Source organism: Loxodonta africana, unplaced genomic scaffold, assembly GCF_030014295.1.
Source record: "Loxodonta africana isolate mLoxAfr1 unplaced genomic scaffold, mLoxAfr1.hap2 scaffold_228, whole genome shotgun sequence".
Lineage (NCBI taxonomy): Eukaryota > Metazoa > Chordata > Mammalia > Proboscidea > Elephantidae > Loxodonta > Loxodonta africana.
Window position 1 is genome coordinate 325,211 of NW_026974962.1, and position 10,906 is coordinate 336,116.

The window sequence follows — 10,906 nt, forward strand, 5'->3', positions numbered from 1 at the left end:
AAAGAATAGACAAGAAAAACATGAAATAGCAGAATAGTAACAGATGTCTACCCAATCAAGTAGCAGAACAAATCAATATTACATAGCATAGAAACTGACAAGTAGACAATTGCAATAGAAAATCTACTAAGAAATCACAATAACCATTCATACAAAGGTGGTGTGAAAATTGTATTTATTTAATAAATGGTGCTGACTCAACTGATCTGGGGGACAAAACTTGCAAAAATATGATACACAAATCATAGGTTTGGAAAATTATGTGAAAGTAGATAAGGATTAATAAAAATTTACATTTTACACAGAAGGATAAAGGTTAAGTACTTGAAAAATGAGCAGTGAATTCAAACAGATCATTCAGAGCAAATCCACATGCCCAATATACATAATCCAAGTTGCTCAAAAACACAGGTAGTTAAAAAAATATTAAGGTGTCAGTGAAACTGGCCCAATTTAAAAAGCAACACCACCTATAGCTGGCTGGGCTGTGGGGAGAATGAAACCCTGAGACATGGCTGGAAGGGTGCTTTATGACAGCCTCTAGGGGAAAGACATGGCCATGGCCCTGTACTTTTAACATTCTTTGAACTGGAAATCTCACTCCGTGGAGTCTACTCCACAGAATCGAATCCTATACTATACAAAGGCTGTTTATTATTAACAATGACAAAACATTGACTGTCCGTTGGTGGTGGAATGATAGAGAATGTATGGTAAAACTACATCATCAATAACATAGGGAGTCATTAGAATGAAAAAGAGCTGTCGTAGTTAAGTAGGAGAAATCTCTGTGAAGTGTTATTAAAGTTTACTGAAAAAATTAAGGTGCAGAGAAGTATATAAAAAACGAGCACATTTGTGTAAAACAATAGCAATTGTTTGAATACGCTTGAATACCTGTTCACATATATGTGTGTGTATAAATGAACAGACGAGGGTGCATGTATGTCTGTGTGTGCTTATTTAAGTAAGGATAAGACAGACTACTTACCACATGGTCGAAATGAATTACCTTGGCTTCACTCGTGGGAAAGAATGGGGGAGGAGAGCTGGAAAATGCAGGAAGAGTGGACTTAAAAAGCTTAGGTGATAAAATGTTTCCATTTTAGTAGTGTTACGTATGAGACGAACAAATCTGTCTTGAAAGAAGCTGGAATGTTCCTTAGAAGCAAGGATGGCTTTAGACATGTTATCAGAAGGGACCAGTCCCTGGAGAAGGACACCATGCTTGGTAAAGCAGAGGTCCAGCGAATAAGAGGAAGACCCTCAATGAGATTGACTGACAGTAGCTACAAGAGTGGGCTCAAATATAGCAACCAGGACCAGGCAGTGTTTTGTTGTGTTGTGTATAGGGTCGCTGTGAGTCAGAGCCAACTCGATAGCACCTAACAACATGTCTAAGTCTAGATAAAGTGTACTATAATTGTTATTATCTATTTAATTTATGTGTGTAACTTAGAAGACATAAAAATGTAGAGTTAGTGCCATATCTAATGACTTACAGAGAATCAAGATAGAATGTCAAGTGAAAGAAGGGGCAAGAGCAATGTGGGTAGAGTGTGACCAAGTTTCCATAAAAGCAAACACCCCAGCAGATCTACTTGTGTACCTGTGACTGTGTATACATGTCCCAGCAGAGAAACCTAGGGAAGGGTACACATGTGTCTATTAACGTTGGATACCTCGGGGGAGCAGGAGCAATATATACATGAGGGTGGGACTCTGCATGTAATTTTTCATTATACAAATTTGTATTCTTAAACATGTAATGAAAAAGAATTTCATAGCTTTGGAAATCAGTAAGTGACATAGACATATATTTTTAAATAGGTGAAAATTCTCTGTGACAGACAAAGATTTTAATCACTGAAAAGAGAGCATACCACAGACAGTAATAATCACAATCAGTGGATTTCTTGCATGTTCCTGGAGCCAATGTGCTCTTCTGGTATCTGTAACTAGAAATGAGCAAAAATAATTTGGGGAAGTCAATCACCTCTTACAAACACACATCTACAGCTAAATGAAGGAGAATGGACACCATGTCCAGTTCACTAGGTAGCTCATGTGCCTCTAGAAGATTCTCTTTCCCGGATATGCTGCCACTACCTCCTCCCCACCTTGCCACACCGAATAACCCACCCTTGTGCATTCTAGACCCTTTTCAGGACTGAGCATAGATGACGTCAACTGAGAAGATAGTTGAAGAAGAGAAGAGAGTTTGATGAAAAGATTTCAGAAAGCAGTACCTCCCCAACCAGCTTCTCCCCAACCTGGGAATGCCAACCTCTCCCACTCTGATACCTTTGAGAATCTCTGATTTTCCTTTTGGATCCTTAGGAGACTGCCAAATTCACCTGTCCCAAAAGCCTTCACTGCCCTCTATCTCTGACGCTGTTCTATTCAGGAGCTGTCTCTGTCACTCTGAGAAATCCACACAGGACAGCCTGTGGTTGGAGGTGCTCATTCTGGAGGTCCTGCCCTCCCTTCCTGTGCCCCCGAAGGCTTCCCTGTGACAGTAGAGGTCTCATCTTCCAGGGAGATGGCTACGTCCCTGTCATGTCCAGACCTGGGACCTGATGCTATGGCTGAGATTTGGGCTTTTCTGTCCACTACTTAGTCTGGGCCTGAATCTGCCCCTTCCCACCCTCACCTCTGATCACCTGTGTTCTTGCTGTTCTCTCTGGGTTTAGAAGCCTGCCCTCTGTTTGCTTCTTTCCTCTGAGTCGACCTTTTTCTTCAATTCTTTGACTTCAGGACAGGTCAGGTTAGACCACAGAAAGAAGAAAAAAATATTAGCAAGCTTCATTAACATGTCAAAAACCTGAAAGAATAGCTTGATTTAGAGGAGAGGAAAAAGTTCCAAAGCTCTACTCCTTACCTTAGGACATGCTATACAGAAAATATCCTGCAATCACTGGATCAACTCTTATCCAGAAATGGAAAACACCCAGGAGGATTTTTCTACACCAACTCCCCTTTCCACTCCCGTAATCCTAATCATAAACCCAAATTCACCCTGGGAAGACAGAAGACATGACCGGGGTGAGCTCCTTTTCCTCCACCCCGCCCTCCTGTCCTCCTTCCAAGCCCTGCTTCTTCCTCTGCCTGCAGGCTGCTGGGAAGGGACTCAGAGTCCTTGGTTTAGGGCTTTATGTTCACTGCTCACCTGCAGGCAGGTTCCGCACAACCTGTGGTCTCTCTGATTCGTTCTCCTGCAAAGAACTCAGTGACACCCCATGACCGTCACACCTCTCTTAGAGCTCTCCTTGCAGGGACCCCTTAGCCTCCCAAGTCCCACTGAAATCCCATTTCCCTTTCCCTACTTATGCTATGCTCATCCTCAGAGTTCTGAGACCTCACCATCCAGGTGAGGCTGTCCTCTCCTCTTCTGGGCCAGGGGAGCCTCTGAGGGGACCTGGTGCCTGCGGTCAGCTATCTGGGGTTTCCTCCATCCAGATCCTCCTAGGGCTGGAGGTCTCTGTGCACTCGGGGTGGGAGGGTGGGTATCTTCCAGGGGAGCTGGGTTAAACGAAACTGAATGGAGGTCTCTCCTGAAGGGCCCACATTTCCAGCCCAAAGGCCCTGCTCCTCCTAGTTCGGGGGTGCTAGAGGGTCTTCCGGCACTTCCCACTCTGGCCTTGGTGCTGCACCTGCGCCCTCTGCAGCCTGGCCTCCTGCCTATGCAGCCTCACCAGCTGGTCCCTCAGCCTCTTCAGCTCCTCTCTGCTTCTATAGCTGCTACTCCAGGCGCCTGCAGACCACTCTCTTCTCCCTTACCTCCCTCTTCTTGGCGGCCATCAGGCAGCATCTGGCCACCTGGTGGCAGCATTCGGGCCTACAGGAATCTGGAAGGCATTATGCTGAGTGAAATTAATCTGTGGCAAAAGGACAAATACTCTATGAGACCACTATTATAAGAACTCATGAAAAGGTTTAAACACAGAAGAAAACATTCTTTGATGGTTAAGAGGGTGGAGAGTGAGGGAGAGGGGGATTCACTAACATTGTGAAAATGTCAGTTCTACCCAAAACCATCTACAGATACAATGCAATCCCAATTCCAAAAACAGTTTTTTAACAGTAACTGTACTGGGTTTTGTAGACAAATCTTAGGTGAAGGGAAGGACAACACACAATACAGGGGAAGTCAGCACAACTGGACTAAACTAAAAGCTAAGAATTTTCCTGATCACAACCAAATACTTTGAGGGACAGGATAGCAGGTTCGGTGGTCCGGGGACCATGGATTCGGGGGACATGTAGGCAATTGGCATAAGGAAGTTTATTAAGAAAATGTTTTGCATCCAGTGTCGGTGAATGGCATCTGGGGTCTTCAAAGTTACTAAGCAGCCATCTAAGATTCAGAGATAAGAGGTTTGGGAGAAACCACAGCCCATGACACTCTGTTATCATTCCCTGAACTCACATTTCTCTTTCCAATAGAATGGTAACCTATTTGAAGGCAGGGAAAACTTTCAATTCATTTTTATTACATACTTACTATTAAGTTTCCCCCAATCCTCCCAACACCTCCAAAAGCTGCCATGTTTTTCTTGTTTAGGTTCAAACTGGGCCCTCGAAACTGAACAATGTCAGCAATGATGTCACACAAGTGTTGGGGGGCCTTGGTGCTTGCTCAGATCCAACTGCTCTTTGGAGAGTTTGTCGATCTGAGGTCTCCTGTGGGAGAGCAATTTAAGCTACCAGTTCACAGAGAGTGATTCCTCAGTCGGAGTTCCCAACTCGTGAGAGCTTGGAACAGAGGGGTGAACATCCTTTGGGGGACCTTTTTTTGTTTGTTTGTTTACCTTCACCCAGTCAGGATGAAATGGCAATATGGAAAGGAGAAACCTCTAAGACTCGAGGCAGGGGTGGGAGAAAAATTCTTCCTGATTGACCGGACGTGCGTGGCAAAGAGTCTGATTTCACCAGACAAGATTTGGAGACAAGATACAGATTTTGAATGAGGAGATGAAGTGGCTATCCCAGAGAAAGTACTTGCTGTCATTTAGTAGACAACAAAACTGTGATATGAATAAAGGAATGAGCGAGTGAACCAAAGAACACGACTGTAACTCTAAGGTCCTTTCTGAATAGGCACAGACAAGCTACTCAATTGTTCGGGCTTGGGAACCTCCTACTTTATGTTGAGGAAGCCACTGGGCAACTGGGAGGGGGGCAAAGAGTGTTTAGGGAGATCAGTTATTCATTTTTATCATATTTTCAAATAAGATTGAATTAATATGTCATGTCAGGAATAACGAAAGAAGTAAAATTTCTCAGGAGCTTATGAAAGTGGGTGGTGTGAGGAAGCACTGTATCTGTACCACTGTGAACTATGCTGTCCCAGCCTGGGCTTGGGCAGAAGAAGATTAGGACAGACCCCATCCCCCTAGATCCAGGGAATTCCCTTCTCCTCTTCCAAGGCTTAACACCCAGTCACAGCAAAGCCTCACTTCAGGATAGTATTTTAAATCCCTACGCTACTTAGCTTGAAGTATAGGTTAAGGAGGTGAAGGTGCCTAAGTGATGCAGTTTGTGCTCTACAGCTAACCTACAAGTGGGCGGTCTGAACTCACCCAGGAGTACTGGGAAGAAAAGATCTGGAGATCTGCTTCTATTAAGATTACAATCCAGAAAACCCAATGGAGCAGTTCTACTCTGTAACACATGGGGTCGCCACAAGTCAGAATAGACTTCATGGCAAATGACAACAAACTGAACCTGAGCTTCTGTGATTCCTAATTGTGCACCCTTTCCTCAGGCAGTGTCTGCCCCAGCCCTGTTTCCTGTTTCCTCCTTGGTCCTCTGCCTGGCCTCTAACTTGCTTCTGACAGATTTTGCTACTTTTCACCTCATGCCACACTCGCTCACCCAACCTGGCTCCGTCTGTTTTCTTTGTTCATCCTGAGGTCTCGAATCCTTCCCTCATGTTCAGAAATGTGCATAGATAGACCTTATGTTGACACATACAACCCTCCTAGACACACACAGGTGAGGTGGTTGTGTCTTAGCCTCTCAGGTTTGTGGCATCAAGGCTTTCGGCCGAACATATGTCTTCTGCAGCACTCTGAAGTCACTCATCTAATAAGGACGTGGTAAGGGGCTTCTCTTCAATTGCTTTCAAGAGGAAACAATTTTAACCTGTTACTGTGGCTTCGTTAAGAAGGTACAAGGAAGAGGTATACCTGTCAGGGTCTTAACTAAATATACAAATTATTCTCTAACTTTTAAGTATAATTCCTTCTATGAAAGGTTTCCCTTAAAAAGAGGTGAAAATTTCTCCCATTTGCGTGTTTAAATTTATTAAGAATATCACTTTCGTAGGAAATTCCTTTTGGAGAAGTCACAAAATATTATAAAATTTCAAGAAAATGAGGTCATTCCCATGTTCCAAAGGAGCAAATTCACTGAGCATTCAGCAAATAAAGGGGGGAGGGAGCACATTGGATGATCCTCTATTTACAAATATAAAATCCCAAGATGTATTATAGTGTTTTCAGAGTGTACATCTTTGTTCTAAGGTACTACTACCGTTAGTGTCATTGTGGCCAGGGGATTCTGTCTCCCACAGCAGCGCCCCCAAGAGGAGTGAGAGATCCCAGGATGGAAGGAGAATTGATGGGGTTTTCCAGAGGTGGAGGATGGTGGTGATGGGCAGGCCCCAGGTATCCCTAAGGCCAAATCCTTGGGCTCATAGGTGAGTCTTCCCAAGACCCAGAGATCAGGTAAATTAACTCTGTTCTCAGAGGTCTCAACCCAAGAGGAAAGTGCCATGGAGCCAACAACATCCACAGCAAAAAGCCCACGCTCCAGGCCCATGAAGATTCCACAACCATCAGAGAGGTCTTTTCCCTCAGCTTCTGCTGAGCAGACCTCTCACTCATCCAGCTATGGGGCTCCTCCAGAGAAGTAATGGGTCAGGAGCCCATACTTCACCCAGGTGAGCAGTCAAGGGCATGGCCGTGGCCTGGCAGACCAAAACCTCCTTTGCCACCATGGGCAAGATACTACAGGTCTTTGAGACCCAACTCTCAGAGGAGAGCACAATTGGCTCCACTCCCAGTCTGACCAACACTGAGCCCCTGGTTAGCGCTCTGAAGCCCTAGCAGGAGGAGGCCCACACCCCAGAGCTCAGTTTCCAGGGGAGAAGCATAAGGAGAGGCCCCATGTGGCCACCCTGGAGTGGCTGATGACCGGTGAGCATGGCTTCCACTGTGTGGCCTATTGCTGCGTGTTCGAGTCCCAGGAGGCCCTGGTGGCCCACACGGAGCATGGCGTGAGCCAGGACTTCAGCTGCAGGGTCTTCTTTGAAGAGCTGCTGGAGAGGTGGCTGCCACCCTCACCCCAGCACAGGCCCCAACGCTGCCACCAGCTCGCCAGGCATTGCCTGATGGCCACCAAGAAGAGGGAGGTGAGGGAGAAGAGAACGGTCTGCAGGTGCCTGGAGGAGCAGCTGAAGAAGCAGAGAGAGGAGCTGAAGAGGCTGAGGCACCAGCTGGAGAGGACGCAGAGGCAGGAGCCCTGGCTGCAGAGGGCACTGGTTTAGCACCAAGGCCAGAGGCCGAAGTGCCTGAAGACTCTCTCTCCAGCCCCCTGGGACTGGGAGGAACAGGGCATTTGGGCTGGAAATGTGGGTCTTCTCATCAGCTACTACCCAAAAGGTTTGTGGTTTCAACTCACACAATGGACTGTGGAAGAAAGGCCTGGTGATCTACTTCCTTATTATCACAGTCATTGAAAACCCTACTGAGTGCAGTTCTACTCTGAAACAAGTGAGGTCTCCGCGAGTTGCAATCAACACCATAGCAACAGGTTTTTGGTCTATCAAGACCTCCATTCAGAGTCCTTTAACTCACCTCCCCTGTAAGAACTTTCCCTCCTGTCCCTATGTCCCCACTGTCCCATGCCAAGTGCATGGAGATCTCCAGCCCTAGAGGGATCCAGATAGAAGAAGTCCCAGGAAAGTTGACCGCAGACACCAGGTCCACTCAAAGGTTCGCCTGGCCTAGGAGAGGAGAGGACAGGCCTCATCTGGATGGTGAGGTCTTGAAACCCTGAGGATGAGCACAGTGTAAGTAGGGAAAGAGAAATGGGGATTCAGTGGGACTTGGGAGGCTGAGAGGGGGCCCTGCAAAGACAGCTCTAAGGGAGGTGTGATGGTGGAGGGGGTGTCACTGAGTTCTCTGCAGTAGGAGGAGCCAGAGAGCTGGCAGGCTGTGGGGAAACCTGTCTGCATGCGAGCATTAGGCATAAAGCCCTCAACCAAGGACTGCAGTTTCCCTTCCCAGCAGCCTCCAGGCAAAGGAGAAGGAGGGCCTTTCAGGAGGAGAGAAGGACTGGTAAAGTGAGCTCACCCCATCCACTACTGGCCTCACAGGGGAGTTTGGGTTTGTGATTAGGATAAGTTGTTGTTGCCTCTTTGGGCAAGTATAGTGGAAGATGGTTTGGAAAATTCCACTGGGTGGTCTCCTTTTCTGGAAAACTGTAGATCCAGTAATTACTGGGTAGTTCCTGCACAGCATCTCCCAGGAGGTTAGGGGCAAAATTTGGAACTCTTTCTTTTCTTTAAAACAGGTTTTACCCTCTGACTGTGAACATGTCAAAGACATTTTTGGTTTTTCTTCTTTCTGTGGTATAACCTGGCCTGTCCTGAGATCAGAGGACTAGAAGAAAAAGCCTGACTGAGATGAAAATAGCAAAAGAGAGGGCAAGAAGACAGACGATCAGAGGTAAGGGTGAGAAGGGGCAGATTCAGGCCCAGACTCGATAATGAGCAGAAAAGGCCAAGTTTCAGCCACAACAGCAAGCACTAGGAACTGGGAAACCCTGGAGGTGCCAGGGGTATGTCCTTCCCTCGGTGATGAGACCCCAAGTGGCACAGGGAAGCCCTCAGGGGCAAGGAAGGGAGGGCAGAGCCTCCAGGACAGGCATTTCCAACCACAGGCTGCCCTGTTTATACTTCTCAGAGTGACAGACTCTCCTGCGAGGGACATGGTCAGAGGCGGAGGAAGCGAGGGTTTTCAGGCGAGGTGAATTCTGAAGTCTCCTGATGATCAAACAGAAAGCCCTGGATGCTCAGAGGTACAAGAGAGTGAGGGGGCTGGCATTCCCACAGTGGCCATAGGCTGGCTGAGGGGGTCCTACTGTCCCTGGAGCTACTGGTCAAAATATTTTCCTTAAAAGCTGCATCTTTCCAGTTAACTTCCTCTATGTTCAGTCCAGGAAAAGGTATAGCATGCAAAGGGTACGTTTTCCAGCAGAGCAACAAGTGGAAGGAAGTGGTAGTGGCATATCAGGGAAAGAGAATCTTCTAGTCGTCTATGAGTTACCTAGTGAACTGCATGTGGTGTCCAGCCTTCTTCCTTTATCTGTAGACATGTACCTGCAAGAAACGTTTGAGGAGTAACTTCATGGACCCTTACAAAATTCTCGCTGGTCATTTCCAGGTGTAGAGACCAGAAGAGCTCATTGTCTCCAAGAACAAGCGTGAAATCTGCTGGATCTGACTGTTGAGCAGTCTGTGGTGTGCTCTTCTTCCAGTGATTAAAATCTTTGTGTCTGTTGTTAAAGATATTTTCCCCCTGTTCAAAAAAAATCCAACAAAATGTTTTTAAAATAATGTATCTATGATGATGTTTATCAACTTTCAAAGCTCTAAAAGTCTTTTGTATAACACCTCTAAGGGTACAGATTTGTATAATGAAAAAGTTACAATCATGGTCCCACCCTCATATGTAATTTGGTCCTGCACCCCCAAGGTGTCCAAAGTTAATAGACACATGTGTATCTTTCCCTACATTTCTCAGCTGGGACACATACACACAGTCACAGGTTCACAAGTAGATCCCCTGGTTCGTTTGCTTTAACGGAAATTGTGTCATACTCTACCCACAGTGCTCTGTAAATTGCTGATTCCCTGAAGGTCATTAGGTATGACACTAACACTACCTTTTTGGGTCTTCTAAGATTGAACTCATATTTACACATAAAGCATTTAAATAGATGAGAACAATTACTGTGTACACTATCTAGACTGACTCATATATAACACTACTAAAGTGGAAACACATATCACCCGTGCTTTCTAAGTCCACTCTTCCTGCATGTTCTAGCTCTCCTCCCCCCCAGTCCTTTTCCAGAAGTGAATCCAAGGAAATTGAGGTTAACAATGTGGTAAGTAGTCTCTCTTACCCTTGCTTATACAAGCACACACAGACACAAATGTATCTTCGTCTGCTCATTTACACACTCACATAAACACAAACAGGTATTCAAGCATATTCAAACAATTGCTATTGCTTTACCCAAATGTGCTCATTTTATACAGACTTCTCTGCACCTTGATTTTCTCCTTCAGTAATACTTCACAGAGATTTCTACTATTTAACTACTCTAGTTCTTTTTCATTCTAATGACTCCTAAATTTTATTGATTTAGCTCTACCATAAATTATCTATCTTTCCATCATCCATGAGCAGTCGATTTTTTGCCATTATTAACAATAACCATCCTTTGTATACTAGAGGATTTGCTTCCATGGGATAAATTCCAAAGGGTGAGATTTCTAGGTCAAAGAATGTTTCAAAATTACAGAGCCATGTCCATGTCTTTCCCCTAAAGGCTGTCATCATGCACCTTTCCAGCCATGTCTGAGGCACCCTTCTCCCCACAGCACCCCCGGGCCCCAGCCATAGGTGGTGTTAGATTTTTAAATTGTGCCAGTTTCACTGGGACTTTGATAATTTCTTCACTACCAGTGTTTTTGAACAACTTCGATTATGCTTATTGGTCACTCGTATTTGCTCTGAATGGTCTTTTGAATTCATTGCTCATTTTGCAAGTCCTCAATTTTTGTCTTCCTTGTATAAAACGGAAATAGTTGTTAATCCTTATCATCGAC

The 10,906-nt window shown here is 45.5% G+C and overlaps 1 long non-coding RNA gene across 1 annotated transcript; it reads right to left on the minus strand.

Annotated features, from left to right (window-relative positions):
• Nucleotides 1–1,373: 1,373 nt before the first annotated feature.
• LOC135229332 (uncharacterized) lies at nt 1,374–10,682 on the minus strand. The gene is made up of 3 exons (XR_010320114.1): nt 9,336–10,682; nt 2,664–2,751; nt 1,374–1,958 (listed from the first exon to the last, which is right to left on the minus strand). It is a non-coding gene; the product is annotated as an uncharacterized LOC135229332 (long non-coding RNA).
• Nucleotides 10,683–10,906: the final 224 nt, after the last annotated feature.